Raw genomic sequence first — 17,210 nt, 5'->3', positions numbered from 1 at the left:
AGCCATAGATTCATTTCTGGAGGTCAGAGTTTTATAGACTTGCCTGCTGGTCTGGCTTCAAATTGTGATCCTCCGCTCTCATCCTCTCAGCTTACTTAGTAACCAGGATTATAGGCAGGAGCCACTGGTGCCCAGCTATTATCAGTGTTCTTTTAAGTATACCATTTACATTTGCAAAGTCAGTACCTCCCAAAAGCTTGGAGAGTAAAGTCATGGGTTGATGATGAATTTGCTTTGTAACACTTGACACAGGATTTAATACAAGTCGATTACAGCAGTCACATTTGCCTATTTTATGTGACTTTCAGCAAATTCCTTACATTTGTGTCCTTCTGAATTTGTAAAATAGGGATTTCATCTATCTTAGAACTTTAGGACACAGCTAAGGTGCTTTCATAAATAATTACTTAGACTAATGCTAAGTATGTGTTGAATAAAATGCCAGTAAGAACTGTATGGCTTTGAAAGGCTTGTTTTGGGAGCAATACTTGCTGGGATTTATAAATTAATAGTAACATTGCATATATTTTTTTCTAAGGCTGTTATTGTAGTGTTACTAAGTTTAGATCAGCTCAGTTTGAATTTTGCTGACTAGTTTTGCTAATTGAGAGAATGTCTTCGAACTCTCCAAACTCTTGAAAATTTAGTCATACTTTGCTGCTTTTATCTCTTATTAATGTTCAACTTTAGAAACTTAAAAAATACTATATAGTATATGTAGTGTATAGTATGCATATAATTTTTTTTAAATTTTTTATTGTGAAGATACTATAAAGAGGGTTACAGTTACATGAGCAAGGGAGCGAGTACACTTCCTATTGAGCATTGCTACACCCTCCATTGTTTTCCCGCTAGCATCCCTCATCTCCCTAACTTCCCCGAGGTTCTTTTTTTTTTAATTGTGATTAAGTGATTACATAATTTCCCAAATTTCACAGTATTGTGGAATAATGATGCTCATTTAAAGTCACAAGTTCATTCTAACTTTCCTGGAGCAAATTGTCTATCGTGGTCTATAACATATAACGGTGTACACATATGCATATAATTTTTAATTACTGTAAATTTACAGAGATTTCATAGTTGTATTTTCATACATGCATATAATATACATTGTTGAAATTATGTTCATTTTTTTTGGGAGAGGGTTAGTTGTGGGAATTGAACTCTGGGCCTGGGCTCTGTCCCTTAGCTCTTCAACTCAAGGCTAGTGATCTGCCACTGGACCCACCGTGTTACTCCAATTTTTTGCTGATTTATTGGAGATTAGAGTCTCAATATACTTTCTGGCCTGGGCTGGCTTTGAACTGTAATCCTCAGATCTCAGCCTCCTGAGTATCTAGGATTACAGGCATAGCCACTGGCACCCAGCTTGTCCTTTCTCCTTCTGCTGGTCGTCTTTCCCCATCATTCTACCTTTTACTGTCATAGCATCTATTTATTTATTGAGCCAAGCCTGGGCCTTCACTCAGGGCTTGGGCACTGTCTCTGATTTCTCTCTCTCTCTCTCTCTCTCTTTTTTTTTTTTTTGCTCATGGCTTGTACTTTACCGTTTGAGCTGTAGTTCCACTTTGGAATTTTTGGCAGTTAAAAGTCTCATGATCCTCAGCTCTTACCCAACATGTTAGGATTACAGGTATGAATCACTCCTGCCTGACTTGTTATAAAATTTTAGTAAACATCCTTTTTAAGCTTTGTTTCATATTTTGTGATTTTATAATAGGTAAATGAAGCAGCAAGTTAGAGTTGATAAGTTGAAAATGAAACGTTTTGTTTAGAAAATACTACTTAATAAAGATAAATGACTTGATCTTGATGTCCTTGTGTCTGATAGGCCTTCATATTTTGATTATGGCCCCTTTGGTTTGACTTAAAAGTTCTAAGTTTGGGCTGGGAAGATGGCTCAGTGGTAGAGTGCTTGCCTTGCATGCCTGAGGCCCTAGGTTCGATTCCCTAGTACCACATAAGCAAAAAGAAAAAAGCCAGAAGTGGCACTATGGCTCAAGTGCAGCGCCCAGGCTCAGAGTTCAGGCCCTATGACTGGACCCAAAAAAAAAAAAAGTTCTAAGTTTGTGGTGACTTTGTGTGGGCTTTCTTATGGGCATCCATACTGTTTAGTAAAAAGGTAAAATCTGAGACATAACTGCTTTTCTATATATTTGCAAAAGAACTTCAATCCACATAAGTTTACTGTTAGATTTGGAATTTACTGCTTAATTTTCTCATTGCCTTTAAAAAGCAAATAATAAAAGGAAAGTTCTACAATTTAACCACTAAAGAGAAAGAATAATATTTTTATATTTTAGAATTTCTAAACCTGTTGTGTTCTGATTTTTTTTCCTCTGAACTTTCACAATTTTCCTTCCTTCATTCCTTCCTTTCTCTCTCCCTTTCCTCTCTCCCTCCCCTCTCTTCTTTCCTTCTTCCCTTTCCTCCCTTCTTTCCTCCCTTTAATCTCTTTCTCGAGCTGGTACCAGTACTTGAACTCAGGGCCTAGGCATTTTCCTTTAGTGTTTTTGTTTTTGGTGCAAGGCTGGTGCTCTTATACTTGAGCCACAGTTTCACTTCTGCCTTTTTGATAGTTAATTGTAGATAAGTGTTTCATGGCCTTTTCTGCTTGAGCTGGGTTCTAACCATGAACCTCAGATCTCAGCCTCCTGAATAGCTAAATTACAGGTGTGATCCATGGGTTCCTGGCTTCACAATTTTTTTGTATTTGCTATCAAAATGTAATTAGATTATGTCCTATTTCCATTTTGCATATAAAACACTTTTTGTAGGCCATTTGAAAATGGAACATTTCTAAGAGAAAACCATAGCCACAGCCACCATAAGATGTTCCTTGGTAACTAGCGGTGCGGTCTCTAGGCTAATTTATGTACTATTCAGGAATCTTAGGGGATTGTATCCCCATGGAGAGTTATTTTGTTCATCAGCTTTGTTTTTGACTTATCAGTCTTGAGCATATTCTTTACCCCACCTATACTTCGAATTGATTGTGAAGATCAAACATTGAGCAGTATATTTACTGTTACAATATTTATTTTATTTTTTTGTGTGTGCTGATGCTGAATATTGAATTCAAGGTCTTATACTCTTGCTTGGCTTTTTCAGTGGCCTGGTGTGTGCTACTACTTGAGCTACATCTGCACTTCCAGGATTTTTCTCGTTAATCGGAGAGTCCCTTGGACTTTTCTGCCTGGCTGGCTTCAAATCAACATCAGACTGAGCCTCCTGAGTAGCTAGATTACAGGCATGAGCCACTGGTCCCAGACTCTTAAAATATTGCAGCCTCCTGGCTACTTAGGAGAACTGAGATCTGAGTATCTTGGTTTGAAGCCCAAAGAAAAGTGCTTGGGAATCCCAATTAACCATCAGAAAAGCAGATTGGAGTGTGTGACTCAAGTGATGGAACACCAGCTGTGAGCAGAAAAAAGACAGCAAGAGTATGAAGCCTTGCCTTGAGTTCAAGCCCTCACTATTGGCACAGAAAAAGTGCTCAAACAATAGATTGATAGGTCCATTTAGCAAAATGTATTAAATAATTACTGGCATGAAAATGTGTTCATATTTAATTAGAAGTATATAATGATGTTTAAATTAGGTACTTTCTGTTTTTTCACAGTACTAGAGTTTGAGCTTGAGCTTTGAGGCATTGAGCCTGGTTCGTTTGCTTGGCTGGTTCTCTACCACTTGAACCATGCTTCCAGATCATCTCTGCTGGTTATTCAGACTTGGTGATTTTTTTTCTCCCCAGCCTGGCTTTGTCCAGTTTGGGGGAGAAGTTTTTTTTTTTTTTTTTTTTCGTTCGTGGGGCTTGAACTCTGGGCCTGAAAAGCCTGTTCAATTAAACTGAATGAGACCAGGTGCTGGTGATTCCTGCCTCTAATAGCCACATGAGGCTGAGATCTGAGAATTGAGGTTCTTAGCCAGTCTGGGCAGAAAAGTTCATGAGAATCCCATTTTCAGTAAACAGTGGAGCTATGCCTCAAGTGGTCTAAAGCTGTAGCATTGGGCACAAAACTTCAGGGACAGTGCCCAGGCTCTGAGTTCAAGGCCCAGGATCTGTACCAAAAAAAAAGTTCATGTAAATGAGTTGGTGTTATGGATCTAGGAACTCATTACTGAATTAATAAAGTATATCAGATTGACATGTAGTTCTGTGGTTTAGTGCTTGACTTGTTTCTGTGAGACCTGGATGCAATCCTTAGTACTGTAAACGAAAAAAAAAAAAAAAAAAAAAAAAAAAAACAGTAGTATTTGGAATAAAATATAGCCTACTTTATCCCTACCTCTAAACAGAAAACATTTATTGTTCTGCAAAGAAATGGAACCTAAAAATATTTTAGAAGCCAGGTGGCTGGTGTTTCACACCTATACTCCTAGCTATTCAGCCTGAGATATGAGGATCAAATTTCTAAGACAGCCTGGAAGAAAAGTCTGTGTGGCTCTCTTGTGTTCCAAGCTGGAAGTGGAACTATGGCTGTAGTAGAGTGACTGTAGCCTTAAGTAAAAAAGCTAAGCAATAGTGGGAGGCTCTGACTTCAAGCCCAAATATCTGTATACATACTTCCCCCAAAAAGACTTTTCCAACATTTGTTCTGCCAGTACTTAGAGCCTTCTCATGTGTTGGTAAGATTGTGTTCATTGAAATGAATTCATCAGACTTTATATCCTTGTCTTCCCTTTAATTTGTATTTTATGAAATGCATCATATAATAGTGTTATTTTAGTAATGCGCTATGTATATATTTATTTGAGGTTGCATTGCACTTATTATCTTCTTCTGTTTTAGTGGTTTTTTAGGACCAAAGGATATATTTACTTACTCAGAAAATAAGGAAAAGTATGGCAAACCAAATAAATAAAAAGGTTTCAATGAAGGCTTATGGGAGATAGATAACAATCCAAAAGTGAAATTTTCAAGTGTACAGGTGAGTCATTGGATACCCACTTAGTTTAGTATTATTTATTCAGTCTTGGAGGAAAAAATACCATCATAGCTAGAGGAAAATAAGATGGCATTTAAGACTCTTAGTAATTTTGGATTAAATTGTGTTCTTATTTATGGAATAAACTTTGACTTTTTATGTCTAGATGAACTACTGAAATTATTATACTGCTAATGAGACCTCAGAAAACTGAGAAATGCTTGGTTATTTACTCCTAAGAATAAAGTTTAATATATTAGATTTAAAGCCATATATACTGTCTTTTTTTTCTTTCTTTCTTTATTTTTTGTCAGTTGTGGGACTTGAACTCTGGGTCTGTGCACCATCCCTGAGCTCTTCAGCTTAACGCTAGAGCTCTACCACTTGAGCCACAGCACCACTTCCAGTTTTCTGGTAGTTAATTGGTGATAGAGTGTCAGGGACTTCCCTTGCCCAGGCTGGCTTTGAATCTCGATCCTCAGATCTCAGCCTCTTGAGTAGCTAGGATTACAGGCGTGAGCCACCAGTGCCTGGCTTCTACTATATTAGCTCTCAGACATTTCCATACATGCATACAAATCGTTGAAAATAAGTTTTATTCTATTTTCATACATGTGTAAAGTACTTAATTTGCCCTCTCCTTGGCCCTCTTCCCTCCTGCTAGTACCTGATCACCCAGAAGAGCCTATATTACTTTCCTATCATTCATTTTTTTAAGTGTGTATTACACAAAGGAATTTTGCCATGTTATTTCACATATATACATATATGCTATGTTCAGTTCAGGATATTTTTTTGGAGGGGTCAGTTGTGGGGCTTGAACTCTGGACTTGGGTGCTGTCTCTGCGCTCTTCAGCTCAAGGTGACAGACCGGGGGGTTGTGTGTGTGTGTGTGTGTGTGTTGTGTGGTGAGTGTGCGAGTGTGAGTGTGGGTGGTGGGTGGTATGTGTGAGCGTGAGTGGTGTGTGTGATGTGATTGAGTGTGTGTGTGGTGTGTGTGGTATGATTGAGTGACTGAGCGTGTGTGGTGTGTGTGTGGTGTGGTATGAGTGTGAGCATGTGGTGTGAGTGTGGTGTATGTGGTGTGAGTGGTGTGATTGTGAGCAAGCATGTGTGGTGTGTGTGATTGAGTGTGAGTGTGGTGTGTGTGGTGTGATTAAGTGAGTGAGCATGTAGTGTGTGGTACTTTTGGTGTGTGGTGAGTGTGAGCGTGAGTGGTGTGGTATGACTGTGTGGTGTGAGTTTGGTATGACTGAGTGTGGTGTGAGTGCTGTAGGTGTGGTGTGGTGTGATCGTGTGTGGTGTATGTGAGTGAGCATGTATGGTGTGTGTTGTGTGGTGTATGAGCATGTGTGGTGTGTGGGTGGTGTGATTTGAGTGAGCGTGTGTAGTGTGATTGTGAGTGTGAACATATGTGGTGTGAGTAAAATGGGTGGTGTGATTGAGTGTTAGCATGTGTGGTGTGTGGTGTGAGTGGTGTATGGTGTGTGAGTGAGCGTGTGTGTGGTGTAATTGACTGTGAGCGTGTGGTGTGTGTGGTGTGATTGAATGAGCGTGTGTGGTGTGTGGTGTGTGGAGTGTGACCGTGTGGGGTGTGTGTGATTGTGTGTGTGGTGTTAGTGTGAGTCATTCCATTGTCCTAGGTGCTGGGTGTGAATGTTGCCTTATGCTCCCGGCCGCTCTTCCGTGGCTCTTCAGGGAGCAGAGCACAGAGCTTGTGGGTCACCTGCTGCTCTGCGCGGGGCCGGGGTCGTAGGGTCGCTGGGTCACGGGGATCAGCGGGGCCAGCCGGGCTGAGGGTTGGCAGGCCCAGCCTGGCCTTGGCTCCCACCCTGACTGCACCCAACGCCCACCACTCCGTGGTCCCCGCGGTCCTGGAGGCAGAGGTTGGAGGCTCTCAGTTGGAGGCAGTCTGGACCAACTTCACCCTCATCTCAGAGAGACTGGTGAGGAGGGCACCTGGCACAGCAGGGAGGCTGGGTGGGGCCCTGTGCCTGGTGGGGGAGCTGCCTGGCCAGGCTCTGGGCCCGCCGCCCCCCTGGACAGGGCAGCAGGTGCTGCTCCGCAGGTGGCCACTTGAGGGCGCTGTCTCCCCAGCCTGCAGAGCCGACAGAGGCCTTGTGCAGCCAGGATCCCATTAGTGGTGGAGGGGTGTCTGGTCCAGCTGGAGGGCGGCCCAGGTCAGGGGGTGACTGGCCAGCCGGGAGTGGGGAGGCCCACACGGTGGGGATGGAAGGGTGCGGTGGGAGCAGTGGGGGGTGTAGTGGGGGCGAGGTGTAGGGGGAGGTTCAGGGTGCAGCATGGGAGTTCTGCCCCTGATGACTTTCTTCTCTGCATAGCACCTGATGCCTGGCATTTCCTCAAATCATCTTCACAACACATAGGAGGTGGGCACCTCTGCAGCCCTATCTTTTTACACAAGAAGTTAAGTAATTCAGCATCAGGTAATCACGTGAACTGGCATTGACTTCAGGTCTGCCAGAGTTGGAGAACTTCGTCCCTTTGTTCCAAAGGAAATTGGACTATCTGTCTCCAGAATGTGGCTTTGCTCTGTTAAATGGCCCCAGGACTGGGAAGGTGGCTCAGTGGTAGAGCGCTTGCCTTGCATGCCTGAGGCCCTGGGTTCGATTACTCAGCAACACATAAGCAAAAAGAAAAAAGCCGGAAGTGGCGCTGTGGCTCAAGTGATAGAGTGCTAGCCTTGAGCTGAAGGGCTGAGGGACAGTACCCAGGCCCAGAGTTCAGGCCCCATGACTGGACCCCCCCAAAAAAATCACCCCAATAAAGCTGTTGTCTTCACTTGAAAGGTTGGGGAATCAGGAGATACTTTAGGTGGGGCATAAAAGCCTGTGCAAACATAAAAGATCAACATTCTATTGTTGATATATATCATAGTAAGGACATTTTAAATGCAATGCAAACATAACACAGATTCCCTGCTGATGTTTCTAACTTAGTAATTTGTGAGTTCGACTTCTGAGCAGATCTTCATTGAGACACTTGAGTCATAGAGAAAAAATAACACTTGGCTTTGGAGTTCATCAACTTGGAAATTTTTTTTATATTTTTTTATTGTGAAAATACTGTACAGAGGGGTTACAATTACATGGGCAAGATAATGAGTACATTTATTATCAAGCATTGTAGCCTCCTCCTTTGTTTCCCCTTCCCATCCCTTCACATCCCCCCTTCCCCCAATCCTCCCCTCCCCCTCCCCACCGAAGTTGTAAAGTTCGTTTTCGACATGACAACTTCTACTTCTCATTGTTGCAATGGGTCCACCTGTATCCTCGTTTAAATGACTTGTTTTTCCCTTTCCCCTCCACAAATTATACCGACATCAAATACAGTGAAAGTAGGGGTTATAAAATGGGGGAGGGACATAAAAAGCAACAAAGAAATAATCTTATAAATGCGTTAGAAACAATCGCATGAAAGAAAACATTTGAATACATATCTTAGGGTTTATTTCCCTAACATTACCTCATCTGACTTTTTCTGCTTGACTCAGACATATACTAGATATTGCAAATAAGGGGAACCATGGGACCTATGTTTCTTTGGGCTTGGCTTACTTCACTTAATATAATTTTCGACTTGGAAATTTTATTATTTTACTTTGTGAAGACAAGGCCTTACACACATGGAAATGAGAAACTAATTCGTATGTGTACAATTAAACAGACACAGTTTGTATGCAAGTGTACACAGATGTATTAACTGAAGTATGGTATTTGCAGGGGAGAATTCGGATGGTAAAATTCCTCAGGAAAACAAACTCATAGTCCAACGAAATGAATACCAGGAAACTGGCACTTTAAAGGTATGAGTAGGTCAAGGGGAGGGAGGGTGGATGAATGAAGAGAGGAAGGCAACCATAATACTTAACATGTATCCTGTGAAACCAAGAATTGAGAACAGGGCTGGTTTTGGGAGAGTTGGGAGAGAATGATGAAGGGGTGGCATGATCAAGGTGCATTGTATTTATAAACTGATGTGTGCCACCACTGATAACAAAACCACAATATAAAAGGGGCAGCGAACACTGGGAGACATTGGCATAGGTGAGAATTACCTGCCTGACCACTGATAGAACCACACAGGCACTTCAATGGGGAAAGCCATTTCACAGAAATCATCTCAGGGAGACAGTGAATGTTTTGTCTTTATGAGGTATGCAATATTTGGATGTCATAGAAAGGAAGGATTCGAGGCACGAGCAGGGGTGGTGGGGGAGGAATATGCCCGGTCCCTTCCTGTGCTGGTGAGGTGCAGTGGGACAGTAGGGTTGCGGTGGAGGCGTGGGGAGAGGAGGCTAGAGGAGACCTTGAATGTCACATTGAGGATGGGTTTTGTGCTGCAGCAGCAGAGGACAGTCAGGAGCACAGAGGGAAGATTTCCTCGGTGGTGCTGTGGAGGCAGAGACAGGAACCATAATACTAATTAGGCATTCATTGCTAATACGCTCATAGGAGTGGTGGCCAAGAGTAGGATGTGAGAGATGTGGAAAGTCAGTATGAAAGCACAGCTGAGTTACTCAAAGACAAATTTCCAAGTGGGTAATGAGAAAAGGAGAAACTCTCTGACACAAAAATAGAACAAGGTGAAGGAATTTGGTGGGGGCGGGTGGTTAAGAAGGTGCCTATTTTGAGATAACAAACTTGCTTCTGGATGTAATGAGTTTTGATGTGCTGTTAGAATGTGACGTGTAGATGTCCACATATAAAATTGCCAAGTGCAGATATCTGAATTCTGATGATGTGAAGCCCTGGAGTGCCAACGTGAACCGTGAAACCAAGAGCTTCTGAAAAATTCAGGCCCCAAACGCTTTGAGATGTCAAACCTCAACCCGTCACTAAATTATTCACATTTGATTTTGTTCTCATAATGAACAGAGCAAAGAATCCGTTTTTTTCTCACAGATTTTTTTTGAAGTTGGCAAAAATAATGGATTTTTAAGAAGTCATCAATGATCACTGAACTTACTTGGTAGATTCTTTTTTTCTTTTTGGTGAGGAATGACTCACATACTAGAAAGTATAAAATCCAATGGCAAATATACACATGAGTCCCCCTATACGTACCACTCCCATCAGGAAATGGAACGCTTCCAGCACTCCAAAAAGTGCCTCATAAGTTAAGGTCTCTCCAAGATGCTACCTTCCAGAATGACTACCACTTTGAACAATATCCACTTAAGTTATTTTTATGCCTACAGCTCTGTATGAATTGAATCATACAATGATATATCACATACTATATATGATCTTGTATCTGTGATAATATATATCTTTCTTTGGTTAAGATGCATTTTTCTAGTATAGTTCATGGAAACAAATCTGGAGACGTGGATGTAATTTACACTTATTGAGGAACCATGCCACCCTAGTACACCAGGCCATCGGCCGCACATAGGGACTTTGTCTGCATTGGTGTACACACACACACACACACACCACACAGACAGGCTGAAGCACGCACACACACACACACACACACACACACACACACACACACACACACACACACACACACACACACACCCCACACAGACATAGGCTGAAGGCCCCTAGATGAGGTCATGGCAGACTCAGGCACTGGTTATGACCCAGGTTTTACCCTCTTTTCTCAAGAGTGGGGGGAAGACTCTTACAACTCTCATGTGATCTTCTTAGGTCAAATGAATATTTTTATTTTACCCCCACTCTTGGTGTAGGGACAGGAAAGTTGTTTAGCCTTTGCAAACTGATTTTTTTATCTAAGTGCTGAAAAGTTAGTTTGCTCTTATAATAGCATAAATAAACACTCTTGGAGCGAGAGCTCAGTTTTATTCTTCCCTCTTCAGCAAAGCATTAAAAACAAAATCACCTCCATTCTAAACACAGAAACCTAGAATTACAGGAAGGACATCTCATTTATTTAATAGTGGTAAGGAAAATACTTTATGGAACAAGGACCAAGGACCTTAGATAAGGGGACTAGAGCCACAGCTTCCTGCAGCTGTGCAATGAGTTACAGGCAGGGAGGGAGAGGTGGAGGCCTTGCAATTATGTGCACAGAAACACCTTTCAGTAATCCAGGAGCTCAGGGCTGCCCAGCATGCTTTGTATTAGAGGCTGGGGACACCATATTTCTTTGTATCCTTAGAGTTTCTGTTGCCTTCTGAAACTGATACAACACAAATTGTTTGTGTGTGCGTGTATGTATGAAAGAGGAAGCACTTTAGTTCAAATGAGCACTTAATATTTGTAATTTGATCTAATTTTAATAAATTATATATGGGAAATACTGAATGGGCCACAAAATATTTTATTATTACTATTTTTTAAAATAAAATGTTTTTCTCCATTTCTTCTGTCCCACCTTCAATTTTTTGTTGCTTTTTTTTCTTATGAGCAAGAATTATATCTGCTCAGATTCTCAAAAATTTATCTGCTTTAAAATGTTGAGAACATCAGGTCTCCTGTCAGTAAGCAGACAGGAGAAGTTAGGGAGAAGAGCATTGTTTGGAAAAGAAAACTTAGTCATCCTGTCACCTGAATGCATATTTGTGTACTGCTTAGATATTGCTGCTCCAAGTGATTCTGAACAGCTATTCAAAGGGTGCATTGGTATGTGACATTTCAGAGGGAGATGAAGCTTCAGTCCACAAAAGGACATATATTAATTGGGGATTTTACTTTATTTTGGCACAGAGTTTTTTAAAAAAAAATCACCTGGATGGATTTTAAGATATAGACAACGTTTCAGATCTGGTTTTGGAAGCCTGATTGAGAAAGTTCTTTCTCCCCAGCATTTAGGACAGCATGTTCTCTCTAAAGAAAGCTGTCTATTTTTCTTTTCTTTGATGGACCTTCAGTTTAGAACAGACACAAAGCTGGGAACACAACCCAAGGCAGAAAAAATTCACTCCTATGTACTGTTGGTCAGGTTGACTGTAGGACACAACCTCAAAGGTTATGGATCGGTGGTGGAGCCTTGTCCCTGCGTGAGCATGTTTTCTGGACTTTGGCTGGAGCTGAATTTCTGACTTCTGAAAGGAGGGATGGGTCTGGGTTTCTAGCGGGAACAGCCAATGGGAAGGAAGTAATATTCATTAAGAGTGTCTCAGGCAGGCCACACCAGTAAGGCATGCTGTTAACACACCCTCCTGCACACTGTTCGCCTGTGTTTGAAATCCTTGAAGGATACTGGGGTTACTTTTTTTTTCCAACCAGGAAGAATACATGATTGGATTCTTCTTTTTATCCCTTCCTTCCTTCCTTCCTCGCTTCCCTCCCTCCCTCCCTCCCTCACCCATCTCCCCCTCCCCCTGCTGCCCTCCTCTGGAGCTCTTCTTTCCAGCAGGAGCTTGAGAATAAGATTATTATCCAATCAACTCAACAGCAGCCCATGTCAGTGTCCACATGTGCATCTGAGACGAGAAGAGATTCATTTGTGACCTGGAAACTGAAGTCTGCTTAGGTCTGTAAATATGAATAAAGCCCGTTCTCCTTAATGATGAAGGTAATCTCCAGTAATTTAATTGTCTTTCTTAACTAGTGGGGATAACCCATTTCTCTCCACCCCCCCTCCTCTCACACAAAAACTATGCTTCTCATAGAGTGATCTTTACAAACACAGGGGAAATATGTCTTTTGGTTAATTGCATTTGAAGGAGCTTCCCCCCCCCCTTTTTTTCTTTTTTGTATGAGAGACTCTTCTTTCTCCACCACAAATTATGTGTTTTTCTAATAAATATTGTGGTGAGCTGCTTGGGCTCTTATGGGCTAACTGTGGAAGTGGTTGGTGTGTGTGGGATGTACTCCTGGCTTGGGTTAGCTTTGGTGAAAGTTGCTGCTTTGGTTGCTGCTACAGATGAAAGGCAGTTTCTTTCTGTTGCCGTTGTTTGTGGAACTTTGGTGGACCTGGAGTGGATTGTGAGACCCCCCTGCCAGCCCATCCCCTGTGAGCACAGAGCCGTTGTCTCTTTCCATGTGTCATGTGCATTTTCCAAAACATTCAGCCGTGCCTCTAAGAAAGAAGTACAGCATCTTAAGATGGCCTAGGAATGGAGCTGTTTTCTTTTCAATATGGTTTTGGAAAGAAATTATAGATGGAAGGTAGAAATCAAGTTGTACAGAAGGACTTAAGTGTAAGCCAGGAATGCAAAGATTAGACTCACTGGTTTAGTTAGGGCAAATAACTTCACTTTGAATTATTTTCTTCTTTTGAGTGAAAAAAAAAGTAGATCTGTGTTGAAAGCAGTGTCTGAGGAGACCAGCTTATAACACACAGCAATTGCAGAGACAAGTTAGGTGACACCAAGAACAAGTGTGTCTAGGCAGTCCCTTTAAAAATACCCCAACCTAGGTTATGAAACCACACAGCTTCTTTGAGGAATAACGCATGCAGGGCTAAAGCAGCCTAATTTTATTCAAGGATTTGAAGAGTAAAAAGGGATTTGGTTCTTTAAAAAAAGGAAAAAAGAACAGCCGAGTGAGGATTATTGATCAGTGAGGGATTAAACATTTGCTGGAATACAAAGCATCAGGAATTATCAACATGGACATCACAGTGGCCGGCCATTCAGCACTTGGAAATGCAAACAGCCCAGTTTCCCACTGATCCAATGGCAGCAGCCTGGAGCTCTTGATTCCCTGTGTGTCTACCTTTGTACTCCCTGCCCCTGGACAGGGATGAGGAGATGGGTTAGGGGTGAAAGGAAACTAATCTTGCTCTTTTAACTTCTGTCTGTCTGTCCCTCTTGAGCAGGCCAAGCAGAGACCAGAGAAGGAAAGCACTGGGGAGCCTAGGAGAGGTCCTGAGGTCCAGAGAGGATCAGGAGATCTATCGGGAAACCTCAACTACCACTTCCTCCTGTTGCCAGGGCTGTGGTCCTGTCTGCTTGCCGGCCCGCACCTGCCTCTGTGGTTCACAAGGAAAAGGCACTTGGCACTTGTACAGCCGGCCCGAGGGAGTAGTGCTGAGGCCATCCCGCCCTTTCTGGTTTTGTCTTTTTCTTCCCCCGTCAGGTGCCACTGGCTTTGAACCATGTAATTGCATCAATAAGCCATCTCTGGGATGAGCGGTGTGTGTGTGTGTGTGTGTGTGTGTGGGTGGGTGGGTGTGTGTCTGTGTGTGTGTGTGTGTGTGGGTGTCTGTGTGTGTGTGTGTGTGTGTGTGTGTGTGTGTCTGTGTGTGTCTGTGTGTGTGTTCTACTGGCAGCCTGGCTCTGCCACCCTGCCTCCTGGAAGGGTTTGCAGGACTGAGGACATTGGTTTGGATCCTGAGGCTGATTTTTATCACCTCTGCATAAGGCTTAGCCTGTGAGGAGGGAAAGTGAGAGGGAGGGAAGAGGAAGTCTGACTTTGCACTTTCAAGAGCATGTGTGATTTTCCAGGATGTACATAATATACATTGAAGCATCTGTGTTGTGGGCTCCCAGGGATTTGCCTGTTCTCAGTGCCGATTCTTTGTGCACCCTGCATACATCCCACCTTTTGGACTGGGGGAGGCAGTGGAGGATGTTGTATAAGAGGACCAGTGTCCTGACCCACGTGCTGACTGGGTTAAAACAGGTGCACAGATACTTCAAGCTCCAGCCCACGTCTCTACCTACCCCTGGGCAGGAAGAGCCTAGGGTCACCGTCTGCCTCTTGGAGACTCAGTTTCCCCATCCACTGGGAAGTTTTTGATAAAGGCCTTTATTTTGGGTGCCACATTCTCATGCTGAGTCTCCTATTGCCTTCTGTTGTCAACTTGAGGAGCCTTTGAAACTTTGGGGGAGACGTTCCCATCTTTTTCTTCCTTCTTCTTTTCCATACATTGGACTGTGTTGCTATTTTCAGGCCACAAGTGATGAGACTGAAATGTAAGTGTCTTGATGTGCCAGGTGGGGACATCAGGCCACCTGGCTCAAAACCTGGAATTCTAGGACATGTTAACTGTCTGAACCACAGAGGTAGAGAGAGCACACACAGGGCCACACTCCCTGACCCGTGAATGTCACAGATGTGGCCGGGCCAGGCCTTGAGACCATGTCAACCCTGGTCCAGAGGAGAAAGGACACACTTCACCCACAGCTCTTTTTAGGGAGCTGGGATTGAGTTCCATCTGTAGAATCGCAAAGTGTTTCTGGGTTCGGAGCCACTCTTTCTCAGACTTCAAGTAAACACACACAAGGTTGCAATGAGGGTTATGCAAGCCTGTATGCTGGGGTTTGACTCAGGACAAGCCCTAAAATGAGCACATTTTGCTCATTTTTGCTGTTCAAAATTTTGGTGATCCTAGGGTTTAAACTCAGAGCCTTGCACTTGTTATACGGATGCTTTGCCACTTGAACCTTGCCTCTATGTTCCTTTGCTTTCTGCCAATGTTGTATGACTGTGTCTGAATCCACCTCCTCTAGGTTCACCGGTGATGTGGGACTCCCGGGCCCATGTCACCGCACTGTTTTTCTCCCCCAGAAACAGTGTCTTGTGGACCTTTCTGCCCGGTCTGTCCTAGAACCTTGATCCTTCTAATGTCAGCCTGCTAAGTAGCTGAGATGATAGGTGCCAGCCACCAGCATGTAGCTGAGGATGTATTGTCCCTCTGTGATCCTACTGAGCCCAAACCTTAGATGCACCCAGTGATTGTGTTGGCGAATTGACATCATCGGATGAGCAGCATATATGGCTTATTTATTGACAGTCGAGGTCCAAGCCCTGACTAGGCCCAAAGCCTTAGCCTCACTCTTGGTCCATGGAGATGGAAGACTATCCAGGCAGATGTGTCTCAAAACAGCAATGCTGCTGAGTTTGGTGTGTGTGGTTGTTTGGGGTGTGTGTGGTTGGGGTATGTGTGGTTGTTTGGGGTGTGTGTAGTTGTTTGGGAAGTGTGTGGTTTGGGATGTGTGTGGTTGTTTGGGGTGTGTGTGGTTGTTTGGGATGTGTGTAGTTGTTTGGGATGTGTGTGGTTGTTTGGGATGTTTATGATTGTTTGGGGTGTGTGTGTGTGGTTGTTTGGTGTGTGTGTGTGGTTGTTTGCGGGAGTGTGGTTTGGTTTCCTGCTCATCAGCCTTGGTGGGTGCCATCTTCTCCCCTCCCCATAGGATGCTCTCTGCTCACAGTGGTGTGACCTGTACCCCTCTCTATTCTCAGTGTTTAACCTGTACCTCCTCTCTGCTCTTGGTATGACTCTATCCCCTCTCTGCTCTTGGTAGTGTGACTTGTATCCCTTCTCTGTTTTTGGTGTGACCTGTACCCCCTCTCTGCTCTTGGTGTGACCTGTACCCCAGGGCTAATTTAGGCCATTGGGATTTAGAATGCAGTTGGAGATGGGAAGGAGAGGGGACTGGAGAGGGAGGCTGGGAGAAGAGTTCTGGTCCCACACCTGCTCGCTGCTCCTCAGGACACCTCTGTGCACTCCACAGGGCCACTGTGAAGCCTGATGGGGAGGAGCTCTATTCTGGCTGTCCAGGGCCCCGCGGAAGGAAAAGCAAGGGAGGAACGCGCTTGAAAATAACATCGTGACTGTTCATGGGGTAGAGTTCTGGTTTTGCCAGCTTCATTTTTAATGAAAGGATGGAAATGTCCAGAGGCAGGGTGGTGACTAATGGAGTTGCATTGTCCTCTTCTTATTGGAGTTTCAACAGCAGGGCATCCAAGCTCACTCTCTGAGACTGCATTCACGCCAATGTGCAATATGAAATGGAGTTCCTTCCGCATTCACCTCTCTCTAGTCCTGGGCCTGGAGCAGCAACTTAGTCTTCACCTGGTCTGATTTGATGGGATGATTCTCCAGCGCCCACTCCTTTTCTTATGTTGACAGTGGTAGTGGTGGGGGGGGAACACAAATTTACATGACAAAGGACATAGTTCACCTTTTTCACCTGGGAAGTACTTGTGTTTGTTTTCTGGGTAGATAAACTACATTTAAATGGCATGATGGATTAAATAAAGTGTTATCTTTATTTCCTTACCATTGTTAAGGACTAAGTACTTCTGGGTTTTCTTTTTCTTTTTTCTTTTTTACTATCTGGCAGCAAAAATGCCAGCTCAAGTAGAAGTGTGGTTCAAGTGGTAAAATGCCAGCTTTGGAAGAAAACGCTAAGGAAGAGCATGAGGCCACCAGATTGAAGTCTAGGCTTCCAGTCCCAGAGGCAGGCTGTGAGTCACAGCCCATTGGGATCACCCAGCCCAGCACTGCGTAACAGACAGTGAAAGGGTCAGGACATGACTGCCATCATTTTGTTTTTCTTTGCATGCTAGGCTTTGAAGTCAGGGCCATGCCCTTACTAGACAGAAGTTATATCAT

At 43.5% G+C, this 17,210-nt stretch overlaps 1 long non-coding RNA gene across 1 annotated transcript; it reads left to right on the top strand.

Moving 5' to 3' along the window:
* The first annotated feature begins 4,867 nt into the window (after positions 1–4,867).
* LOC138840862 (uncharacterized) lies at positions 4,868–17,001 on the top strand. The gene is made up of 5 exons (XR_011376248.1): positions 4,868–4,934; positions 8,672–8,754; positions 12,279–12,395; positions 16,327–16,437; positions 16,552–17,001. It is a non-coding gene; the product is annotated as an uncharacterized lncRNA (long non-coding RNA).
* The last annotated feature ends 209 nt before the right edge of the window (positions 17,002–17,210 follow it).

Source organism: Dipodomys merriami, unplaced genomic scaffold (genome assembly GCF_024711535.1).
Source record: "Dipodomys merriami isolate MVZ:Mamm:240054 unplaced genomic scaffold, mDipMer1.0.p SCAF_303, whole genome shotgun sequence".
Classification (NCBI taxonomy): Eukaryota; Metazoa; Chordata; class Mammalia; order Rodentia; family Heteromyidae; genus Dipodomys; species Dipodomys merriami.
Note: the sequence above shows the minus strand (reverse complement) of the source record. Positions and strands in the feature narration are given on the sequence as shown.